General features: G+C 43.4%; 1 protein-coding gene across 1 annotated transcript in view; it reads left to right on the forward strand.

Moving 5' to 3' along the window:
* Positions 1-25,906, forward strand: part of TNFAIP8L3 (TNF alpha induced protein 8 like 3) — a 43,887-nt gene that overhangs the window by 14,177 nt on the left and 3,804 nt on the right. The window lies entirely within an intron of this gene.

The raw sequence follows: 25,906 nt of genomic DNA on the forward strand, positions 1-25,906 counted from the left end.
CATATAAAGTTCTATTTCCTTCACCCCCAGGTTTCTATGGCACTGAAACAATACACAGCTGTTCAAACTTTAGCTCGGTGCTGTAAACAACTATTATTTACACCAAACCTGACTCACTTTCCATGTGAGCACGCAGAATAAACTTTGTCAAAACTCATTCCTTAACTCCATCTCATTTTAACACTGACAGCCTTTTAGACAAGGCCTCCAATGGTTCTGGAGGGTATAATTCCTTCAGTTAATAGCTGTGTGGATTGGCTGATGTTAGGATGGAGCAAACAGCCCTTGCCAGCTGCACCTTGTTCAGTGATCAATTACCTAATGACACTGCAGGTGATTTTAACACAAACATTGCTTTCCAAGGTGTAAATGCAAACAGTTCAGTTGCAGAGGATCTTAAAGACAGATGAAAAAAAAAATTCTCAAATATCCTTATCCTCCAGTCTGCAGCAGCCAAAAAACCATAGATGGCATTGAGCCATGAGATCAGGCGTAGCCCATGCTGTCAGATCACTTTCCCAACCCATTCTCATCTCCCCAGATTGATTCCTGCCAGCATCGCCTCAGGTGCTGCCGGTCCCTGGGTGCTGCAGCAGGCACTGCCCTGGAGCCTGGCCTGGCCTCACCTGTCTGGGAGCCAAAGTCCCTGCAGGAGCCAGATGCAGCCACCTGCTGGGCCAGCTGGCTTTGGAGGCAGCAAGAGAGCCAGTCCAAATCACCACAGATTGTACCTGGTGGTCTGTCAATAACATTGGTTCCTCCATACCCTATAGCCGCTATTGACACCTCAGGGCAAACCTCCCCCTCTTCATTAATAGCAAAAAGTATCACCCGTAGGTAGTTGTAGATGCAACTGGACTAATGCCTGCTAGAAGCACTTTTTGGATATAAGTTACAGTTGGAAAAAAAATGAAGATGAATTTTGATTAAAAACTCACCATCTACTCCAGCCTGCAAACTGATTATACATTGATGTAGAGCTCAGCAGTGCAGTGGGGCCAGGAGACAAATGAACACCAAGTGTAGGTGGTGAGGAGCAGACATACTTTCTGTCAAACTGGACAATGTCATTTTATACATTAAACATCTGGGGTTTTTATTTTAATCTTGTTATAACAGAGCTATATATAGCAGGAAAAAAGAGTGTTACTAAAGTAGACCTGTTCCTGAAGTGACCTAAGATAGACTAAACAGACCATCTGTCTTGGGAATCTGATTTTTAACCAGAAATAAAAAGGAATGTTAGAACCTATGAGTTATAGTTAGCCTTAGTCCTTATTTCATAGTGCTCTAACTTTTCCCTGGAAAAATGTAAACAGACTGAAAGAGGGGGAGGAAAAAAAAAAAAGGTTTTCTGAAGTTTTATTGCCTAGAGGGAAGACAAGGGGGAAAGTCATTTTTCCTCTCAGGGAGAGAGCTGCAAAGTCTCTCTGAGCTGTACAAGAAAAGCACATCAGAGCAAAGTTACTGAAGTGCAATGCACAAACAACACTACTGTTACAAAGTGATTGGCATCATGGTATCATGTTCAGCTATGCTGCTATCAGAAATAAACTTATCAAGCCTTGGTGATATGCATTTGAATATTGAAGGAGATACACATTCATTGCTCTTCTAGAGGAAAATAAAATAGCTCAACAGAAAGCAGGTAAAATGATAATAGAACAGTATTCCCAAGGACCATGTAAACTTGCTCTACAAGAAAATACCCTTTCTGTGAACTCCTCTTGAGCATGGAAAATGTACTTATTTGTACTGATTAATTCAATAGTTTCCTCTCTTTGTTTCAGACTACTAATTAATATCTCTGCTTTAAAAAGGCAACAAAGCAACCAACAAAAAAAAACCAAAAAAAAACCAAAACCAAACACAACAAAAAAGAAAACCACACAATCAAAACAAGCAAAAATCCAAACATTGCCAAACTAGATTTCCTTTTAAAGTCAGGGAGTGAAGAGGTGTCCTTTAAACCCATAGTCAGACTGGCTGGTGGAGGCGTTACCATACACAGTGCCAGGGGAATTGACTCCTTGGTTCTTGCAGAACTTTGCCAAATGCCCTGCCAGACTCCACTATGAATGTATGAATAAAAAACCGTAAAGTCAGATTTTCACATTTAGCTTCTTTCAGCAAAAACAATTAAAAACTCATAAAAGTAGTTGTATCCATTCTCAGCTCCACAAGATAATGAAACAAAACTACATCACCAACGCAGACAGCCCCAGGTTCCACCTGTACCTGCTGCCAGAGCAGCAAAAAGGAGCACAAAGCCTGCCCCATGCAGACGTGGGGCACTGTGACCTCTCACAGAGGTTTTGCCTGCAGATCCCAAGAACTGTTGGGCAGAGCAGCCCCAGGGGGACCAGGGCTCCTTCCAGCCCAGCACACCACATCTCACAGCAGCAAAACCCCAAACAACAACTGAGCACATTGTGATACCAGCAGAGCAGTTTCCCACAACAAACAGCCCCAAGCAAGAAGACAAAGAACAAGCAGCAGCCAAGAGCTGCTCACTCACCGTGCAAACTGTGTGTCCCATGCTCCAGCCTTCCACAACCACCTTCTCCCCCAGCCTTCCCTGCAGGAATAACCCCCTCCCCTGCCTCTCCCACTTTTGTAGCCCCAGGTGCAGCTGCTCAGTGCAGCCCTGGCCCTGCTGATGGGAAACACCTGGTGCCAGGGGGGACAGCACCAATGTGTTTGGGTCTGTGCTCTGTCCCAGGAAGGTGCCTGTGCAGAAGGGCTGGCAAAGGGCTGGCACCCCTGTTCTGCCCTCGGTGCCAGGTGAATTTGCCATCACAGGCTGACCACAGTGGTGGTGCAGACACTGAAGTTCTGCATCTGTTGTATTTGCCCCAGTGAAGGAAGGAATGATGGATCTGACTCCATGTTCTCAGAAAGTTAATATTTTATTATATTATATTAAAAGATACTCTACTAAAAAACACAGAAAGGATACTTACACAATGCTAAAAAGATAAGAATGAAAACTTGTGACTCTCTCCAGAGTCCCAACACAGCTTGGCCTTGATTGGCCATTGAGTCAAAACACTCACACCAGAATCCACTGAAACAATTACCTGTGGTAAGCAATCTCCAAACACATTCCAGAGGAGCAAAATACAGGGGAAGCAAGTCAGATCATTATTGTTTTCCTTTTTCTCTGAGGTTTCTCAGCTTCCCAGGAGAAAATCCTGGGCAAAGGGGTTTTTCCAGCAAATGTGATTGCCACATGCATCCTGTAGGGGTTGTGCCCCCAGGTGACCCATGAGACCCCCAGTTCTTGCATCAAGCTCATCCCTCCCAGGGCAGCTTTCCCAGCTGCCAGGGCTGGGGGTGTCACCCCGTGTGCCTCCCATGGCTGCACATTCTGTGAGCCTGGGACACACAACCCAAAATGTGGGCACCTGCCTCGTCTGAGTTTGAGCCACCAGGTTTTGTCCTACTTTGGTACTTCAAAGTTTGTCTTTTGGTTTTCTGCATCAGTCATTCCTGTGTTCAAAAGCAGAATATAAATAGGATCACAGAAACCAATCTTCCATTTCTTCCGGAGTAAAAATTAAATCTGCACTTTTGACATCATCATATGGAAGTAGCAATCACAGAGTAGAGGTACATAGCAAGTCATAAAAGGATTCATCAAATATTAAAGGAATTTGATTTTTAATTGGACTTTCAGTGGTCAGACATTTTAAACTCTGTCAATAGTTTTGAAAAGCATTGACAGAATTGTCTTGCAGTGTAAAGTTGGTTAATACATAAAATAAGTCTCTTCAGACCAGAATCAGGCAATTTAAATGCTCAAAATACCTTATTAAGATTATGAGGAAAAACATAATTACTTACTACCAATTTGCTACTAATAAAATAGATTTTTGTTTATTGTGTAACACTGAAGCAAGGCCTAACCTTGCAGCTTTAGTTTGGTAGAACTCCCATCAAGTGAGGAATTAGTGCTAGACATAAGTCATCACATGGGAATAATGCAGGAAATATTGTCTAATTAAGCCTTACAAGTTTTTTTTTGAGTAGCTCTGGGGAAGTTAAATGCTTACCTGTCATCATGGACTGGGAAAAACTGTCAAGAGCCTAAAAGGCACATAGCACAGAAATAAGGAAATGGAAATTTAAAATTAATTTACTGTCCCACTCGTAGGTTAGTCTAGGTGGAAGTTCTCAACCTGGAAATGATGTTATTTGGGTCTCTGTCTCACATCCTTTACCATATCTTTCATGGTTGCTAAGAAACAGCAGCATTACAGCAGAGTAATCATTGGTACTTCAGCGTAAATTGTGGTTAATTAGCTGATGTGTGAAGTGGGATCCCTGCCACGAGCAGAAAGAGACACCGTTCATGTTTAAAAGCACAAACCAACACCACTGACAGGCTGAGGATTCCTTCTCAATCAAAATGTTCAAATGCTAAAACGCTTTGGAAAGTTGACATTTCCTGGAGTGGTTTGTAGTACATGGGAAGGATGAAGGAATCATGATTAGCTGTGTCCCAAAATCTGTTCTTTTGCAGGCCTTAATGAAAATTCTCAGCTTGAGTGTCAAATCTGATGGGTACAAGCAAAGATGATGTGATTGGATAAATTAAAACAAAAGGAATTTGTTTTCTGACATAGATAACATATACAGCAGGAAAAGGGTTACAGCTTAGGAGAAGGTGGGAAGTAAAAGATGCTACTGGGATTTTTTTAGAAGATTTGAAAGTTTAATTTTATATGGAAATTTTCTGGGACTAAAAATGTTTAGGATACACAAAATAACTAATTATCTTTGTCTTCTGTATTTCTTATTTACCCAAACAAGGGTAAACATCATAGTCTTGAACAGAAATCAGTCTTGGCTGTGTCATTTGCCGGGGAATTTTCTAATAAGTGCCTTTGTTGTAGTCAAACAGTCTTGTCATTTGATTTTCAAACAGGAGTGAAAATTTGATATTTCATTAGGAAAGAACAGTGAACAAGTGCCTGATATTTGAAGTTCAGGGCAGATCTGTCATTCTCTTTCTAGCAAATTTGAGATAGCAGTGAGATTGTTTTTCAGCTAAGTCAAGTAAGAGAATTTTAAATACCTCAGAAACTGATTGCTGTGAAAGCATTTTTTTAAATACAATCTTAGATAATATAACATTTTCTTAAGTTCTGCTTGGAGAGGAAAAGAATATTTTGCTTCAGTGTCTTTTCCCATTTCTTTTCCAAATATGGATATTATGTAGAGACGTTTCTAAGACAAGTGCAATGAACTTCTCAGTTCTTACTGAGCAGAGCCTCTGACAGACTAGCTAGGTGCCAAGTGTTAGCATTAATAACCATCTCAATCTATGCTCTGTTAGACAGCCTTCATTTTAGCAGTTATTTTAAGAGCCAAAATGCTTTGTGTGATGGTTTATTAAGCAGGATATACACTGCAAACAAAAAGATATTTGTGTTCGTTATGCTTTGAGAGCCTTCAAATTACAAAAATGTAGAAAATATGTTTTAGATCTTTATATGTTAAAAATGTCTATTTTTATGTGTGTTGCTATTTCCAGACTAGGATTCAAAACTTATTACTCTGATTGTTCCTAAAGCTTCTGTTTTCCTTCCTCTCCCTGATGGTAGAAAGATTCATACATCTTATAACAAATCAATGTTTATTTCATTTTGCTACTGATTGGGATGTCAGAGGGCTTTTAAGATGTATTGTAAATAAATAGTTTGACTGAGACCACATTGGCTGTGCCCCAGAGGAGAAGCTATGGTAATTTTTGGAGCAGCCCAGTGCTATTTTGGACATGTGCTGAACAACCAGCTGTTGTCACTGGGGCAGAAAGAGGTTAAAGCAGGGAGGATGCAGCCTGACCCAGGAGAGGAGGATAATGGGATGAGTGAGCTGAGCAGAACTGGGGGTGGAAGAGGGATAAAACTTCCCTTTCTCCCACTCTCTCATCTGGTGATCCCAGCTCAGAGTGTAAAATTCATATGGGTAAAAAAGAAACCCATAAGATGCACTTCAATAAGGGCCTAAAGGATGTCTGTTACTCAGTGGTACTGCCGTGCCCAGAAAACTTGGGCTCTGAAACCAACCAGAGAAATCTTTATTGAAAACAGCAGACAGGTCAGTAAGTGCCAGGAGCATGGCAGGGCAATTCCATTCTGGGAAGGAGAGTGTGTGTCAAGCCCTGCTCCACCTGCAGAACTGCTGCACGTGGTTCCTGGGATGCTCTTGGAGAGGCTGATGGAGATGCAGACATGGATTTGGCTTTCCAAACGCTCTGGCTGAAGCTCCTGAGGGTGGCATGGGCAGTGACAGCCTCTGAGGTGTCCCAGCAGAAAGGGAGGAGCTGGCAGGACCTGCATTCCTGCATCCCACATGCAGGCTCTGGCACATCTCTGTGCTCCAGTGTTCAGCTTTCAAAGGGAGCTCTTGGAAAAGGGCTATGGAACAGCCACTCAGTTTCCACTTGACAGAAAGCAGCAGTTCAGTCCCACTAACTGTAGATTCTTTTTAGAGAACAACCCTAGAAATGAATCAGTAAAAGGCACAACACAAAATAGGCTGCTGTTTCAACTGGCAACTGCAGAATGCACTTGTGTTGGCTATTTCTGTCTCCCTCGAACAAGAATAATTTCCATCATTTTAAATCATTTTTCCAAGTTGCACAAGCTGGTTTCATTTTCCAGCACTAATCGAGGAGAAACCTTTATTTAAATCTGGTAAACCACCATGGGTGAGTAGGTGAACCTGTAACAGAGCTAAATAAATATGCCAGATACCCAAATGAGTTTGTTATCTATTCCAGAGCGGTGAAAAAAATAAACTATTCTGATTAAATCTTTGAGTGGCAAAGTTCCAACCCCAGCAATAAGGCAGGCCCTATGTTCTCTGGAGCTGACATATTTCTTCAGCATAGAACAAAGTGAGCTCTGCAGCAATGATGACTGTAGCCAGCTATGGGAAGGAATAAGCACTCAATAGTCTGCTCTGTGTTTTCAGTGTTCTATTTAATTTTGCATATTATGTAAGTTTTTCGATTCAGAGTGCTTACAGTAAATTTAGGCTTATAAAGACTTGACTAGGTTTTCATAATTACCTTTTTCTCAGACATCTTGTAAAAAGCTCATGGGCTGCTGTGGTCTGGGTGTACCCTCCAGGTCTGCAGTCCAGGACTCAGCCTGGATATAAAGATGTAACCTTCTATAATACGCTTCACCCAGGAAATAAACCAGTGGAGAATTGTGGAATTTTTTCTCTATCAAGACCTGGTACCAGTGTGATACCACATGTGAGCAGTGGTGCATGACATCCCTGTAAACGTCTCAGCTTCATCCAATACAAGGAGGAAAGGGAATACTTCAGGGCTTAGTAATTTTTTTTTTTGTCCAGCTTTTTTCTTTTTAATTAATTTGTTCTTTACTTCCCCTCTAATAAATTAGACATCATGGACTTTCATCTGTCTCTTTGTATTGCCTGAACTGCGCAGGCACAACCATGGAAGTCAGTGCTTTCAGCTCTGCACTCCTTACTCAGGTTTTTTAACACAGTCATTATCAAAGATTGAACATTACAAATATAAATAAGCTATCTGAAGTTAAAAGCTTTGAAGCTTTGTATAACAACTGGTTCTAAATAAAAGCAAGGACTGAAGCACCAGCAGCAGCACTTCTGTGGACAAGAAAGACACCTTTCATGTGGGGAGTACCTGCAGAGACTGCTCCTGCTCCCCAGCACATGAAAGGAGACCAGAGAGGAGATGTGTGAGACTGCACTTGCACGAGGTTAATGCATTGTCTGTTTGGACCATCAAAAACAGAAGCAAGAACACAGGACACTAAGAAGTTAAAAAAGAAAAAACAAACAAACAACTCAGCCTGATTTAATTGGAAAGCATCACTTGGCTGGCTTCTTCAGTAATTGTTGGAAGCCATCCCAACTCCTTATATATTTAGAAGTGATACAATTCAACTCGTAAATAATTTTTTAATGAGCGACAGTGCTCCCAAGGTATGTGACTTAACTCTTCAATGTGTATGATAAATAGGGTTGTTCCTTTCATGCTTCATACACTTAGAACATTTTATGATAACAATAGTTTTTCTGTTGGATATTTTAGAAATAGGATATCCCAATAAATGTGTTTGCTGTCCTGTGAAATGACAAAGGCTTTGGATAGCAGACAGCAATAACAACTGAAACAATAATAACATGCTGAAACAATTAGTATTACCAGTCCTGTGGTGTCAGAGAGATGAAATTATCATTAGGGAGATCTACATAAGTGCATGCAAGATTAGATTTGATTAAAAGGCAGTCTTTGCACTGCAAAATCTAGCAGTGCTGCGTTGTCACTGAGAATGAAAAATTCCCTGAAAAAAATATATTTGTTTAACATATTTATGCATATATATTTTTTATTTTTTTTCTAGGCGTTTTGGTTTGTTTTCATGGTTTTCTTTGGGATTTTTTTCCAAAAAGACACCAAGTCTATGGGACCAAGCTCTCTCAGTCTGAAGAGGAGGACTGAGCCAGATTCCCTATTGCATTGGGGAACAATTTACTTTTTCAGCCAAAATCAGTGCAGCGAGGGTAACTCAAATGGCAGACTCAAGAAGCAAAGGCTGAAAACCTTGAGAGGTTGACAGGAAATCACTAGGGATTTTAGGAAAAAATAGATGCACTTCCAACAATAATTCAGCCAGCCAACATTTTCTGTCAAAAGAGCTCAAGAATTCCAGTTTATATGAATGCTAGAGACAGTCTGTAACTTGTGATTTTCCCTGTTCTCAACTGCATAAGTAGATAAAGTTGTGGTATTTGTCCAGTCTTAAGTCTCATTAGGTGCAGAGTGGGTACTGTTCTTCAGATAACCTATTAAAGTAAACGTGATGAGAGGAGTGCTCCCTCTCTGGGTGCAGAACTGGAGCAGTGTGCCAGCACAGGGGAAATTGTGCTGGTGTACACCAGAGGATTTAGCTTATTTTAAAGACAAGCAAACCTTTTCACAGGCTGATTCTGTACCTAGGGCCAGAGGGTATAGGGAAGACCACAAATTATTTTTGATTTAGGGGTTATGTTTTTCTATGACTTCAGTGCAAATTTCAGCCACGCCGTGACTCATCTTTGGGATATTATTCAATATAGCTATTAAACATTAGATTGCATGAACAGGGTCACCTTAGAACTGGCAAAAATTAAGGACATATTTGGAAAGATATGAGGAAGGGTGGAAATCAATATTTTTTAATTCAATTTCCCAGTAAGGTCTGCTCATTTAACATACCCTATAAAATGACAAAGCTATTTACATTAGAAAGTTTAAGCAGCGCTTGGCTGCGAAATCCCTGGCTGCTAAGGAAGCGTGTTTTCATTAGTTTCAACTGGCTTTGGGTTTAAAAAAAGTAACAAATAGTGCTGAAAATCAGCAAGGTGCCAAGGCTGGCAACAGGGAGTCCCCTGAGCCTGCAGCCATTCCAATCAGGGTACTGCTGAAAAGCTCTGTTCTCAGAGCTGTGCCCTGGCAATGCAGAGCCAAACCTCTTTTCATTCACTCCTTCCCACTTCAGTGCCTCAGTCAGGACTCGCTGGGGAGAAAAGGCTCCTCATGGCAGCTCTTCAAGGGATAAGGATTTTATATTTTTGTGTGGGGGTGGCTCTGCTGGTGTGACAACCCCTCACAGACTGTCACAGGACATCAAAAGGTCCCCTCACACAAAAAGGTCCACACTACACTCACACAAAAATGTCCACATTGGATCTCTTTGTTCCACTTAGAGTGCTCAGTTCATTTCTGCACATCTCAATTAGGGAAAGCAGCCCCAGCAGCTTCATTCCCTGGAGCTCATTCATGGGAGTAAAGCTGCAATGGGACACTGCAAACTCTGCACAGAATCAGAGGGAACTGTTGGCATAGAATCTTTTAAAGGTCCCACATAAACCTTTGAAGATGAAAGTCCATTTTTCTTGTTTGACAAAGAAAGATTACACAAGCAGGACTGGAAGAACAGAGCGTGATTATAGTTGCCCATATTTAACCAAAATACAGTAATTAGTGTACGTGATAAAAATGACAGCCAAGAAATGACATAGAACTAAGAGTTTCAGAGATCTTACAAATCACTAGAGGTGGTGGAATTAGCCTATTATATTTCAAAGCTTTAAAGCATCCACTGCACACATTTCTCCATTCCTGTCTCTGAAGCTATTTTTTTCCTTTACTGCTTTACTGACCTATGCCTGTGGTCTCTTCACTTCTGAGCAAAGATAATGCCATTAAAAGTCACTCCTAAATGTAGCCATTGACATAAATAATTTATATCCCCATATTCCAGATGATTTCTATTATTTTGTGGTGAGAAAAAGAAAAAAGAATGAGCAAAGAGCAGACACAGTAAGATTTCAGCTTGTTCTCTGAAAAGTTGTCTTAGTGAAAAATAAACATGACTAAAAGAAACCAGAAAAGAGTCCTTCTCTTATTTGCTGATTCAGTCCCCAGTGGGGAAAGTGAGAGCCTGAGTATGAGACAGATATAGTTTTTAAATTCAAGACATTAATTTAAACTGGAGCCACTGTGCAATGCAGGGTTATGCTCTGGTAGCTGTGGGAAATCAGAATGATAACATCAAATGTCTTGTACCAAAATACATTCTGAGAAAGGTGGTGAAGTGCACCCAAAATATATATAATGGTTGACTGGGATATGTCCCCTTTAAATGGTGAGTTCCCTCTAAGAGAATTAGGGAAGAGAACCTGCTGGAGATTGAGTCAGGTTTGGATGAGAAGTGGTTGAGTCAAACCTAAGTACATCAAGGAAAAAGAAAGCTCTGTGTCATCATATGTGACATCAGAATTTTACCTGGCCACTTTGGGCCATTATCATTTATATCAGCAAAGATTTTCTTTCATGAAACTCTGAATATAGCAAAATAATTCTTATCTATGTAAAAGAAAGTAGAATGGAGTCCTAAATCTTGTTCATATGCAACCTTTGGGGTCCCCAGCTATTTCAGAGGCAGATCCCCACACAGCAAATGCTCCTCCACAAGGCAGTACTTTCTTCACCTTTGTGAAGAGCAAAAGGCAAGTATTTTCTTTAAACATTTTGTTTTCTGTGGCTTATCTGAGCAGATGACTTTTTCTTACTACATCTTGGCCATATATTTCAATTTTTGTAGATTTCTCTTTGGAAAGAAAATTAAGGAAAAAAGCTGCCTCCAAGTGCATATAGTTTCATTGGTTGTAAAATAAAGAACTTTTATGGGTAAATGTAAAATAAGAAAGCAATTAAACTGTATTAGAAGAAGCCATTACAGGAATGCCCAAACTAAGACATCCAAGTGTGCACTTTTAGAATATTTGAATGTGTTACATTCTTTTTATAGTGTTGGACCAAGTTTTATTCTGGAACAAAGCAGATTGCTAAACAATTGTCAAGCATCTCTAGAATCTTACAAACCATATCCATCAGATTGTTAAGGAGATTTATCCGGTTCTATTTGACCAGTTGCCAAAGCAGTATCATTATTGTAACCATCTTGATTAAGAAACTCAGAGCTGCCCTGAATAAACCATATTTATCATCACATTTACAGACTTGCGTTCAGAGCATTAATGGTCTCACTTAACCAAAGTCACTGGATACAAATCCCTCTTCAGCTGCTGTCTTAGGATGGATCCTTTGTGTGAGTTCCAAGAAGAAATTGCATCAGCCAGCCACGAGCATGAACATGGGACCAGAACACACACAATGACAGCTGACTTTCTTATTTTTACCCCACTCTTAACATTTGTCAGAAATCTTGCAATCTCCAACATGCTGCTTGGATTTATAGGCTCTCTCTCACAAGAGACAGAGTTCTGGTATCTGGAGCTTTATTTCTTTGATAAAAGCTTTCCACAAGCAATTTGTTGTGTATTAAAGTCAAATAAATGTCCACTGAAGCAACATTACACTACCACCACTGGGCTGGACTTAATGAGAGCTCACACAGTGGGGAGTCTGAGAGGCTCACTGGGGAGCCCATTTGCCATGAGAAAATGCAATTTTATCACAGACATATTTTGCATTGGTTGTTAGGCGAGCCAAAAAGCTAAAGCTTCTATGTAAGCATGAGAGCATTTGGGGGGAAAATACTGAGAAGTGGCAAAGCACCTTTGGCTTTATGCTTGGAGAAGGGACACAGCTGACTGATGGAGAGGTGCTGCTCCTGAAACAAACCTTTGGGCAGGGAGGGAGCAATGCTGGCAGGAGCTGAGGGAATGCAGATGAGCAAAGGCCTGAAGAGCTCCATGCCAAGGGCACCTCAGCAACAGCATCAGGCCCACAGGAAGAGAACAGATTGCTGCAAAAGAAACTATTTGAATAGATTTGGGTGGGGGAAAAGGAGAAAAAAAATCCTAAAAAAGAAAAGCAGGCCAGCTCTCTTTGGCAGCAGACCCAGCTCACTAAGGTGAGGGTTAAACTGCTGCTCAGTTATTTGCCAGGGGAAGCTTCAGCTATACTGAAGTGTAGGGTTTAACAGCATGAGACCAGGAGCTCAGATTAGCATTGGCGAAAAGGAAATAAGAATAAACAAAAGGGCTCCTCTGCCAGACCTTTCCTGTTGAATATGTAATGTGTGGTGTCTCCATGCAGAGGACTGCAAACATTCTCTCATTTGGTTTAAAGCATCCTGGGAAACTTCATTAAATTAATAATGACTGTTAGTAAAAGTTAAGCAATTATTTTAAAGTATCATTCAGCTTGATGACAGAGTTTATTGAAGTGTTCCTGCCAGCAGTTTATTCCCTATGAGCAATACCTATATTCAGAGCTCAAGCACTGGATTATCACTCTCTAGGCTTTTTGCTGCAAACCCATAGGAATCTCAAGATTATTGTGATTTATGAAATAATAGCAATGAATTACACCTATACAGTCATTCCTTTGTAAGACTCCTATCTCCATTTAAAAGCATAGAAATGTCTAATTTGATCAAAAGCTCTCTGCTTTCTGCTCATTCCTTGTGTACTTAGATGTGAATGTCTCTGGGATATGCTATGGCAATGGCTGGAGCACAAGCAGGAGCTACAGATAGGAAAATCTGTTGCAGGAAAATCCAAACCCTACAGAAGCAGGAGCATGGGGCTCTTATTTCTCCAGCCAAGTGTGTGATAGGGGTTGCTGGACCCCTCACTAAAGGACTTGGGCCAGGTGTGAGAAATGGGCTCCAAGCAATCTGACCCATCCCTGCCTGACCAAGTCCCCTCTGGGGATTGCCCAGCTGCAGCAGGACATGCCAGAACTGCCCAAACCCCCCTGCATGAAAGGAATTAACACTTTCCTTTGTTGTAGAAGAAGTTGAACGGGAAACATAGGATTGGGCAAAATCCATTTTTTTTCCTACAGGACTGATGAGAGCGGAGCAAGAATTTGGATTTTGTCACAAAGAGCACTGAGCCCAGTGTCCTTGGGCAGGACTAAGAAATGCAATATTAATTCTCTGGGAAAGAAGGATTTGCCAAGTCTTACAAAGCAGCAAGAGGAAAGTAAGCAGTCTTTTCCCTCAGGCTGCTGGTCTATCTGAGAAAGTTGCACAGGGTCTTCAGTCTTTGAACACCTTGTCAAGGTATTCAAAGTCTGTTCAGTCTTTGAATTCCTTGTGAATTCCAGGAGAGATAACATGGGTCCAGACTCACCTTTGGAAACTTTCTAGGTCAAACTCAAGAAGCTGCCTATGCTTAAAATGGCTCCAGAAGGAGAAGTAACAGGCCAGTGCCTCTGCTTCTTCAGCAGGTACCACAGACAATCTAAAATTCATGTTTGAGATCAAGAAAGGGCTGCATTGACCAAAGTCCCTTCAGCAGTGTCAGTAGTGGGGTGGAATGGGTTCCTGCTGGCCATCCCCGCATTCCCCAGGGCTGTGGGACTCAGCTGTTCCATCACCAACTCCAGAGCCAGAGGCAGCAGCTCTGGGGCAGCCAGAGGACAGCGGTGTGGGCTGAGCTGCAGGGCTTCCCTTAGCATCAGCCTGGGCCAGATCAGCTCCTGGGGAGCCTCTCCAGAGGCCAATGCACCCAGAGGTTCCATTCTGCATGGCCCAGCTGGATGCTCTCTGTACATGTGGGCATCATCATGAATCAGAGCCTGTGTGCTCAGATACTTCACTGAATTGAAACCAGCAGGGATGGCACATTCTGGTTAGCTGTGTTTGTTGTTGAGGCTTGTCCTGTCAGGCTTTTCTGTAGCTAGTGCAAAGGCAGTGAGTTTTGTTTTTTTTCCTGTGCAAATTCAATCCTGACTCCTTGGAGCTGCAGTGTTATGTAATGAGGTTACATGTGCATAAATACATATATATATATGTATATATATATATAAACCCCCACATAACACATTGCTGTTACTCACATGCCTCAGAATAAACAGACCTTCTAAGAACTGTCTTGACCCTTTCAGTACTTTTCCAGCATCTTTCCCATTTCTGCTTTCCTGAAACACAGAGCTGTACTCAGAGTGAACTTCAGCACCAGGGGTGGTTACAGGCACTGCTGTTACCCTGTTATTAGCAAAAGCATCCGTGTTATCAGTATTTCCCTCCTGGCATGATGTACTTTGTATATACACAATGAACGAGGTAAAAGCACAAACCAGATGATTTCATTAGTGTTTATCCTCTGCAGGAGCTCTGCCTGTCGGGTGTTGTTTGTGCTGCGTGGGTCAGTCACCTCACTGTGAAGATACTGATGCCATGCTCAGCAGTTTACTTTAAACCCACAGCAAGAAAACCATCACCAGTTGTCGGGTTTCTCCTCCTTTTTATTTTTTTTCCCAGTATAAACTCGGGATATTTTCTTTCATTGGTGTAAGACACTAAGACACAATAAATTTAGCAGATAACAGCAGATAATAAGCAGATAATATGCATGCACATTTTGAACCAAAGAGGAACAGAATTGATCTGCAATTCTACCTTCCTGTCCTACCTTTTCTGTCCTTCCAAAGGAAATCATCTTTTGCTTGTACTGTAAGGCTCAGCTTTCATTAGCCTGGACTAAGTTTTTCACAGTGGTCATTCCCTGTGGCAGGATTGCCAGGGACAAGTGTGGAGAATCCAGCAGGTGGTCCGGTTCATGTGGAACAGATAGATATATAAACCTGTGTCCTTTTTTCCACAGGACTGGATTTCATCACATATTCATTCCTAGTGTTTTGTGCATCTTGATCAGATGCTTGACCTGACACTGTAGACAAGCAGTGCAGAGCAGATCACACAAAGGATATATTAAAGTCCAAATAAGACTTCATTTAAAGCAAAACAAGGTTATAGATCACATCTGAGGCATAAGGCAACGTGTTCCTACCAATAAATCCCCAATCAGATGCACAAAAACTTGTAAGGGATGCAGAGTGTGATGAATCCCAGCTGCATTGACCAGCATTAATTTTTCCTTTGTTCAGGAGTTTTCCATTTAGAATCTGGGTTGGCCATCTCCCCAGCAACTAATCCTTCTCTAGGGACAGGGGGAAGAAGAAACAAAAATAAGGAAAATAAAATTACTCAAGGATTCTACACAGCCTAATGTTCTGCAACGTAAAAATGTCTTTCCTTTTCTTTTGAATAACCAGGCAAACAGTAAAGCATTGTTCAAAATAATAAGTACATGGAGACTCTTCTAGTTTTGTTGTCCTCTTTGGGGAACAACACTAAACAGCAAAGTGTTCTTCTAAGTAGTCACATCTTCTGCCCTTTCAGTTTCAGCTTTGCTGTTGTTAACAAATACTTTTCTAGCACCCTCAGACAGAAAACAAGGCATTGGTTTCAGCCTGCATTGAGGATATTGACATGTTGAGGTCAGATTTTCTTGTGAAGGTGTGCAGAGCTCCAGTGTTCATATGTGGGCAGCTGTTTCAGTATAGCACAGGCTTAATCTCCTCTCTGTTGAAGAAGGGGGAAAATGCCTAAACTACAAGGAAAAGGAATTTACTCATTTGCTTGTCAGCAAGGAGAAGACAGTGACATTTAAGAATAAATTTTCTCATTTAAACTTGTAACACCACCATTTCATTTATAACTACACCACTGAAATAGCTCACTGTAGGTGGATTCTGCAATATCAAACAGCAAGCAGGGTTTGTTTCAGCAAGGCTACAGTGAGATTGTCTGTAAGGAAATTGTTAAAGAAAACCCAAAAACTTCAAAAGAGTTAAAAGAAACCAGAGCAGGCATCATTCAGAAACTGATATTATCAGCAGCTCTTGCTCAGAAAGGAAGGGTACCCTTAGGTCTTTTATGAACTTGCATAAGCAACATTCCCATCTGGTATTGTGCTGGGCTCAAAAAGCTGCAGCACAGTCAACAATTAATTGGGGCTGGATGGAGCAAAACTGCTTCAAGCAGCAGCGAAACCCTCACTGCCACGCTGGAGCTCAGGTCTGCACCTGAAAGCTGCTGCAAGAGCCGCAGTTCAACAGCTGGCTCAGAAACGCTGCTGCTGTCCCTGCCTGCAGTGGGACACAGCCCTGGGGCACAGGCATGCTCTGGGAGCCATGGATTAATCCAGAGCATCTTCGTTACCCCAAAAGACTTCACAAGTTGCATCAACTCTTCCAGATCTATTCAAGTCCTTTTTTACCTCCTGCACATTTCTCAGAATAGGAGCTAAAATTTTGGACTGCAGTCAGTGATAAATTAGATGCCTTTACAACTCCAGGCCTTTGCATTCATGGAGGGAGTGAAAACTGTTATGAATACAGAGACAAGTGCACCCACATACCTTGTAAGTAATGATTCTGTGACACAGACAATATCACGAAGGGGAGGGTTCAGAAAACTATTCCTTTAGTAATAGACACACACATCTGCAGAGCCTCTTCCAGCAGTAATTTTGGGTTGGGGTTTTGAGTGGGATTTTCTGTTTGGTGAAGGGGCTCTGTTTGTTTTATTGAGGGGGAGGGTTGGGGATTGGGTTGTTTTTTTTTTTTTGTTTAATCTGTTAAGGAACATCAGTCCATCATGGGATAAGCCTCACTTGAAGCTCCCTTATGCCCACACCAGGCTCTCCTGTTGGAGCAGGTTTGACATCCTTGGTTTGCTTGGTGACACTCCCATCAGTCCTGCCCTCCCAGCTGTAAGACAGCCACAGCTGTGCCTCTCTGTGCACTGCAGCTCCAGATGGGAGCCGTCACCTTCTAGAGCTGTGGGCACTAATCAGCAGCTTCAAAATATTTCTTTTTAAATTGACTCCCCCAAAACACATACACAGAGAATAAAAATTAGACAATAAATAGTCTATGCAAAAGGTTAAGGAAACCTTCTTCTCTTAATAGTTTTAAACATGTTGTGATCAGTCTACAGTGTCTGCTCCTGACTTAGGAAAGTGAACTGCTGTCAGACATTTCTTGCCATTATTGTCCTCTTCACCTTCCCCTCATTTGACTTTGTTCTCTGGTATAAACAGAGTTTGGAGGCATGGCTGGAATTAAATGTGGAAATTAACAGCTCCTCTGGCCTTTTTATTCAGGGACCAGCAGTATGTTTTTCCAGCTGCACCTGATATCTGGCATTGGTTTATTCCCCTTCCATCCATCACCTTCTTAATTCAAAACCAAGTGGTCAAGCAACCAAATACCAAATTAGGAAAACAACAGCACACAGTGTCCTTAAAAGAGTATCTCCCTCTTTTGCCAGACACACAGATGCCATTAACTCACATCAAGCTCCTGTCTTTCCCCTGCCCTCCCCTTGGCCTCTTCCCATTCCCACACACCCTGACAGATGTCACCCAGGCCAGCCAGCTCACACTGGCTCCGTGCACTCAGCACTGCAAGCAGAGAAGACACAGTGCTGTTTTCCAGGGGTTTTGCCTGTTTATAAACCCAAGAACCCCAGAAGCAGAGTGAATTGCAGTTGTGCCTCTCACACTCCTGGCAGCGTGTCTGGGGTAGCTCTGCAGGGATGGATGCAGCTGCTGCCCCATCCCCTCCCTCTGGCCATGGCAGGGCTCAGCTCACACAGCAGCTGGACACCTGCTGCAGCTGCACCCTGGTGTAGGTTCTTTGGAGTTTATCACCTTGACCTGGTTTGGCAGAAATGCTGCCCCCTCCCATGTTCTTGCAGCCTACAGAGAAATGCCATCTCACTTTCACAGCATCTCCAGACCAGCTACCCTTGGGGTCCCAAGTGCCTGCTTTCTCATGGAATTTTGTACATCCCTAGAGCACAGACGTGGTTATTTTTCATGCCATTCTTAATATATTAGAGTCAAAAATAGAATTATTCTATGCAAAAGGCAAGGGCGTTTTATCTCCGGAGAAAGAGCAGTGTAGTGCAACAGCAAGCAATTTGAAGGCACAAAAATAAACCTCAACATTTTCTTCCTGAGAGGATGAGAAATGGGTGGGGGAAAAAATAGCAGTTGGTGAAGCAGTCCCCAGTAGCTTGTTTCATAGCTGCACTTTTAACTATTTAAAGCACCCAGATTGCACAGAGGCCTTGTTTAATGTTTAGGGCTGATATTGATGGGCCTTGCTTTACTAACAGCATATTATTTTGTTCCTACTGGGAACAACCAGCTCCTGCATGCTAAAGAGACCTCTTTGGAAGGAGCAGAAAGCATTTGAGCAGCAGCAGCACAGGGAAATCTGAGCCTCCCCTTGCCCAGGAGTGGAGCCTGTGCTAACTGCCAAGCACCAAGCCCACAAAAGCACAGATGCCTCCACAGCCTCCCTCTGTCCCTCACCCTGCCAGAGGAGGGGATAAAAGAACACATGAGCACCATGCACACCCTCATCAACAATTCCAGTCATTGATAAAACTGGACTGAAAGCCCCCCAGACCTGTGCAAGTGTCACAATGTTCAAAGAGCTTTTCAAGTTTTTGTTCAGAGCAAATCTCCTAGTTTGGAACCACTGCAAGCAAGTTCTACAGATCATTGACAAAGAGAAGCTGCTACAACAATTGCATCTGGATAAAACAGGACAGCTGCAAGATCTTCAAAGGTTTCACATGGCTTTTAAGTCTCTTTTAAGTGACAAACAACACTTTGGCAAGAAAATCCTTTCTTTCTTGGATAATTGTTACCTTAGTGTGGAAGAACACGATGGTTGAATCCTTTCAAAGAAGCCTACAAGCCTTCATTCCTTAACAAGATAATTGTTTATCATTCATTATGTGCCTGATATTCCCCAAGAGCCTCTGTCCCTTCTAAGCAATAAACAACCCCTTAGCACATATCAAAGAATTCATTACAATCCTGTTGTGAAAATTACATGGCCAGACATTAAAACAAGCATAATTTTCCTATAGAGATAATAATTATTTGACTAATTGGGTATTTTTGCCACACAGTCCCCATGATAGCTTCTTTTTTCCCTGCTGTGTCTTCTAGAAAGGACAATGTAATAAATGTGGTGATCATGGGAAAGGCAAAGGACATGAAACACAAAATGCTTCAGAGGCTGAAGTTAAATTCTTCTATAGTTCCTGCCCAAGATTTCTGGAGAGCCTATATTGGGTAAAAAAACTTCACAGACAGTTTGAAGGCAAAAAACTCCTGGCCAGTTATTGTCCCTGAGTGCCACCAGGGCTGCTGGGGTTGGTGAGCTATCCATGCTTAGATAAGATCTGCCTGTAGTGTTTGGGTATGGCACCATGCCTCTTTGGTCAAAAGTAGTCTTTTAGAGTAAAACTACCATTTTAAAAAAACATACATTAATATATTCATAAACACCTGTCTCAAAACAAGGAGGATCCATAGGTCATTGCAAGAGGTAGTAACCAATCTCCCCTTGTCAAAACTCTGCTGTCAGTGGGGAACCTTTTTGTCTGGCAGAGCTAAACAAGCTTTATTGGGACAGGGGTGTTCACTCTTTGCACTGTATTTTGACATGAACATAAACTGACATCAAAAGACTTTAAACCTGTTTATAAAATACAGTGGTCAGTTTATCAAAACCTCTTCTGGTTGTACAGCAAAGTTTAGAAACCCCAACACCCTGGTATTTCACTATCACTCCTGGCAGACAGACTTTCACTCCTGAGCGGTTCACTTGGGAGCAGAGCCTTGCTCACACCCTGGGTGTGCCCCAGGTGCTGTGCAAGCCCTGCATCACTCACTGCCAGCTGCCAGGACCCAACCAGCTGTGCCTGCTGCCTTGGCACAGCTGCAAAATACAAGGGGGAAAGTTGAAAATGAACGCTTGAAAGTCACCCTACCATTCCCTGAGCCACAGCCTGGTTTAGCTTTGGTTCTGATTTACATTATCAAGTTAATAAAATTAAAAGCTTCAGTGGCCACTCTCAGAGAGATGTCTGCTGCTTGCATGTGCCAGCTGGAGCAGGGCTGGTCCTGCTGCCTGGCCCAGCCCATAGGTTTGTGGGACCCAGGGGCAGAGATGATCCCCAGTGAGCCCCTTTGGCAGGGAGGGGTTTCCTCTCCCACAGGCTGGCTGTGAGTTTGCAGGATGTGACCAAGCACAATGTCTCATTTGTAATGTCAAACAGCAGCCACACAAAATCCCAGCCTGCTGCCAGCCCTGCCATGTATTCCAGGGAGTGCCTGGGAGGGTTCCCACCCTGTGAGCCAGGCTCAGCTCTGGGACAGTGCTGTCATCCAGACGCCACTACTGCTCCCAGACCCAGGAGAGCAGCACAGCACTGCAGTTCAGTTCCCAGCCAGCTACCAGGGGCAAAACTCAGCCAGACCCTTTTTGGCAACTCCATCAGAGCTGATGGAAACTGCAGCTGAGCTCTTCTCCCGTGGACAGGCTCCTGGAGGCATTACCCAGAGGACAGCAATCTATCCACTCACACTGCTCTTCTTCTCTTTAAGAAGGGGCCCCCAGCCTTCCACCACCTCCTCCAGGTATTGAAAGGCAGCTCCAGTATGTAGCAACAATAGAGAACTAGAAAAGTAAATGCCAAATACAAACCAGCAGCAGAAATTAGACTGTGCATTGGAATCCCCAGTCCCCAGGTTCCCAGACAGGGCTGTTTTTGTGGCATAGTTACTGCTCATCTAAAGCACTGAAAGGGAAAATGGTCTTTTTTTCCATTCAGTCATATTTCCTCTGCACAGGGCTGTTACTGCCCTTTCCAGCATGTCCAAGTTCTGCTTTGGGCACTGGTACATTCTCCCAGGATCATATAATTATCAGTCTGTAATCTCCTGTTCCACTGCGGATATGAGCAACCCTTTTATGCTCACAGTAACAATTTGGAAGTGTTAAAGTTTGAGCACTGGGCCCCTGGTGCTTACACGTGTTTAAATTGGCCCTCCCTGAAAGCTGATGTATTCCATCTGCTCTATTGGATTTCTTGGCTGAAAGTGACTGGAAACACTGAATGTTTCTTCTGCAGTGCTCCTGTGGCTGTCCAAGAGCAATACACACACTCAGAGCTCGTGCCTGGCCTGCCCAGGGCTAAAACACTGCACTGCAAGTGGCTTCAGTGGACTTTTTTTTAGAGCTACATTGAAATCCTAAATCCTACAGTTCACATTTCTAATCAATCATATAACATGCAAGTAAGACTTGATGGGTAAATAAAACACGCGCATTTGCAGTTCATTTCCTCTAGCATTTTGCCTGAATAATGGAAATTAAGCATTTTTGTATTTATGTCAAGAAAAGGAGCCATTAGAGGAAAATCTTTAGGTTATAAATTAACAGTAAATTATCAACACCAGCAGCAGCACTGGATTAACCATTCAGATATCCACTGCAAGAGTTTTGCAATCCAACTGCCTCATTGCCATTCCCAGACTCTCCATGCTCAGGGGCAGGTACATCACTAAGTTAAAGCACACAGATGCATTCAAAGTGGGTCACAAAAGTCATTAAAACAGCACCTTTCTACAACAATTTTCACAACCCAGCCCCCTCACACTGTGGCAGACTCTGAGAGTGTGCCTGGCCCTTGGCTTGGTCCATCTCCCACAAGCCTGAGCAAATGCTAGCAGCTGGAGGGATGCCCACCTTTCCAGCAGCACTGCTGACTCCTTGAAGCCTGTCTTTTGCTGCAGAAGCTGCATTTTAAAAGTGAAGATTCAGGAGTATTAAAAATATTTCAGCCTCTTCATCATCTTTACTTTCTTATGCATTTCTATCTTGTTCAGTTAAGGTTCAGCCCTTTGCTTGCTTGCAGTACAGCTGGGGCACAGATGCAGGGACCCTTTTCTGGTTCCCATCACCTCCCATTCCTGCCAAGCTGCAGGAACCCTCTTCAGACCTGCAGCCTCTTAATGATTTTAGCTCAAACCTTTAATTTAAAACAGCTCAACTCACCTCTCCAGGATGCTCTCAAGGCTGCTCAGTGGCTCCACCACGTGCACTCCTTGGCTGGAAAGCACAACCACCCTGAGTGCTCTGAGCTGGGGTCACACCCAGGGTAGTGGGAAATCAGGCAAAGCTCCTCGTGTGTCTCACTCTGCAGGTGGAGCCAATGGCTGAGGTGAGGGATTGCCCGGGACCAGCTGCAGCAGGCACTGGCTAACAGCTCCCAGTGTCAGGTGAAATCCCAGCCAGCCTGCTGAAACAATCAAAAATGCACTGGGCAGCCTCCACAGAAACCCTTTAGATCAACTCCTCCTCTCCCCATTTTTGTGGTGAAGCCTCACTCTCTCCAGAGTTCACTTCAACTCAGCTTTCAGCCATTAGCCAGGGGAGAAAATATCCTGGCTGCAAAATGGTATCATGGCTTTGACTAAGTGGCTGACTGGGGGGGAAATGGATTCATTGTTCAGTAGGCTGCTTTTCATATCCTCATAATTGCTTCCAGCAAATGTTGACCATTCTCCCTCCTCACCATAGTGGAAGCATCTTCTGGTTGAGTGGATTTGCCTGTGTTTTGTACAGAGCAGCTGAATGCAGATTTACATAAAAATAGTATTGCTGAGCATTTAGTTCTGACCATTTTGTACTTGGTACAGCCATCTGCAATCAAAATGTTTGGAGAATATTACAGATGTTCTTGCATGTTAGTCTCAAAAATTCCTCAAATACAAAACTCCTACATCCGCTCTCTAGAGTTGCCAAACTTTTTCTGCACTTCTGTTATTAAGCAACTCTGTTATTAAGCAATCGTGTTATTAAGTTTAGTGGATGTGAGACATCTTTGTCATGTTGAGCACTGCATGCCAGGAGCTGGGTGGTCACTGGTGTGCTGCCCTGACCATGGGACTGCCTGGGCAGCCTCTCCCCATCCTCCTGCCCTCCATGGGCACCACAGCTGGGGAATCAGGGCTGGAGAGCTGCACTTCCAGGAGGATGGAAGATTGCTGTAGGATCAATCCCATCACGAGGAGCTTTTTAAACAGCTTTTATCATACACAGCTCTCTAGATGACAGAGAGAAGGTGAGAGCAGATCTGAAGCAGAACTGGCCCTTTCTTTAGTAAAAACTAAGATGTCAGATTTTCTATAATGGAAGCTAATCACTAGCCAGCAAAGCAGTATGCTTGGAGGGTGGTTTTTCATTTTTAGCCTTGGTGAAATGTTCCTGAAAGCTAATAGCATCTATAATGTCGTTGCTGATTTGTTTTGCTGTATGAAAGAAAGCAGAAAATAGAATTGCTGTATGTAGGAGGTGAAGATGTATTTTGTGTAGTGAGCAATGTGCTGCAGTAAGAAAAGGCTGCCATGGTAAACATGCTGTCCCCACCAAAGCCTGAATGTGATCATGTGGCTAAGCACTTGTGATCTTTGAAAGGCAAGGCGTCACCTGGGTGTCTGAGCACAGTGGGATTTTGGAGGCAGGAATCCAGACAATCAATCCAAACAGCTTCTCTCCCTCTCCAGCAGATGCTGCTGCAAAGCTGTGCACACCCAGAACCAAAGCACAGCCCTTTGTGAGCAGCCCCCACGCTGCTGTCTGGATGCACGCGGGGGCTGATGGCTGCTGCCTGCCCTCTCCCCATCCCACACACACGGTCTGAGGGCAGAGCAGGAGCTGGGCCGGGGCAGGCCATGCTGGGGCTATGCTGGCAGCCCTGGGGCAGGTGGATGCTGCCCTTCACCTCCTCCAGAGCAGCAGCTCCAGCTTCTCTATTCAACAGTGCACTGCAATCTGTGCCCACCGGAGCCTCCTCTGCCTGGTACAGCTGAGTGGGATACGGCTCCTGGTGCAACCATTGCCAGCTCCTGCAGTGTGCAGTGCAGGGAGCAGCACAGGCCATGGAGGGAGCCGGGGGAAAGGAGCCTGCCCAAAGGATTTGGGGCTGCCTGGTTCCTGAGGAATGGCATGGCTGGGGGGCTGCAGATGCCATGGAATGATAGGATGGAGAGGCAGGAGCACAAAGGGAGGGAGCCACAGCAGGATTGCAATAATACATTTCTTTATTTTACTTTTAGAAAGATGAGGAGGAGCTCAGTCTCATGCTATTAAATAGTAGATCCCACACTTGGGGCTCACTGTGGAAAAGCATTCCAGCCTTAACACTGAGTTAAACTTGGCCTGATGGATTCCAGCTGTGCTGTGCTTTCCACAGACTGCACCTTTCACTGGGACCTGTGGTATCATTGTCTGAGCTACCAGACCCAAGGGTGTCCTGGGAAAGAGACTCATGTTTAAAGGTCACACTGCCCAGTTTTGTGGATAAGAGACAGAAATTTGGACACACAAACATATATCACACTTTATTTTCTGTGCCAGAAAACTGTCCCTTCTGAAAAGTTCATTAGAAGCTTTTATGTGTTAATTTAAAGTCCAGCTTTGTCTCGGAGATCTCACAGGAGGGAGGGAAGCTGCATGTATTTAAGGTGCTGCTGGCTCTGCTGGTCCCAGACTCCCCCAGGGCGTGGGATGGGGATGGGATGGGATGTTTCACTCACCCCAACTGCTGGCTTTGCTTGGAGCACAGAATTGCAGCAGGGCCAGGCACAAAGGATTCATCTGGGCTCTGCCCTGGGCAAAGGGACACGAGGCTGAAGTGTCGTGAACTTCAGTAAAATTAATATCCAAAAAATCTACTGCAATTCTTTTCAGTTTTTGATCAAACCAGGTGCTGATCAACTACATCCACTTGATTAATAGCAAGCACTCACTAGAGAAACAGACACTAACAATCTCCCATTTCAGTGTGTCAAATGCACATAATTACTCATCACGGATACTATTTATATGCCCACGTACTGCTAAGTGAAAGAATGCTTTCATCCTGCTTTTATCATTTCTAGATTAAATCACAGTTTTTCCTATTTCCTCCAGACAGCAGCTCAGCCCCACAATTTTCTCTCCAAATGACAGGCAATTCTTTTAAGCACATTGAATTATTTTTTCCAGGTGGTGGTTCAGTTGAAATTAAATGTTACTCTTTAACAGCTGTGGCACACAAAGATGACAACTTTAATATTTCAGCCAACTTGAAAATCAGAATTAAAAAGAGGACTTTAAATCCAAGTGAGCGCTGGCAGCCAGCACCCCTTTTTCCTGGCACGAGGGTGTAAGGAGCACAGGGGAAGTGACAGCACTCCTGTGCTGAAGGCTGAAAAGGGCCTTGGAGCTCACCCCACCAGCTTAAAGACTCACTCAGACCCCACAATCGAATAAATACTGGCAGATTTGATTTTTATTGTCATTTTTAATCTCTTAGTGGTTTGGTTTCCCAGCAGCTGGTGAAGGACATGGTTACCTCCATCCCCTGGGAGCAGCCAGGTGTCCTGGAGAGCAGAGCGAGGTCCCAGCTGGCAGGGACACAAGGACACCTCCTCTGCAGGAGCACAGACTGAGGGCAGATGAGAGGGAAAGGCAAGGAAGGTGTTTGGGAGCAAAGAGGCCACTCTGCCATCACTCAGGGCTCACTGGCTGTCCTCCCCAGATACACACCCTCTTCACCACCTGCCTACTGTGATAAAGTGCCCTTTGATCCAGCAGAGGCTCTGCTGCCCCAGTATTAACCTGGACAAGTATTTCATAGCCGTATTTCCTTTGCTTTGTCCACAGAGGATC

Source organism: Zonotrichia albicollis, chromosome 11, assembly GCF_047830755.1.
Source record: "Zonotrichia albicollis isolate bZonAlb1 chromosome 11, bZonAlb1.hap1, whole genome shotgun sequence".
In the NCBI taxonomy this organism is placed as follows: domain Eukaryota; kingdom Metazoa; phylum Chordata; class Aves; order Passeriformes; family Passerellidae; genus Zonotrichia; species Zonotrichia albicollis.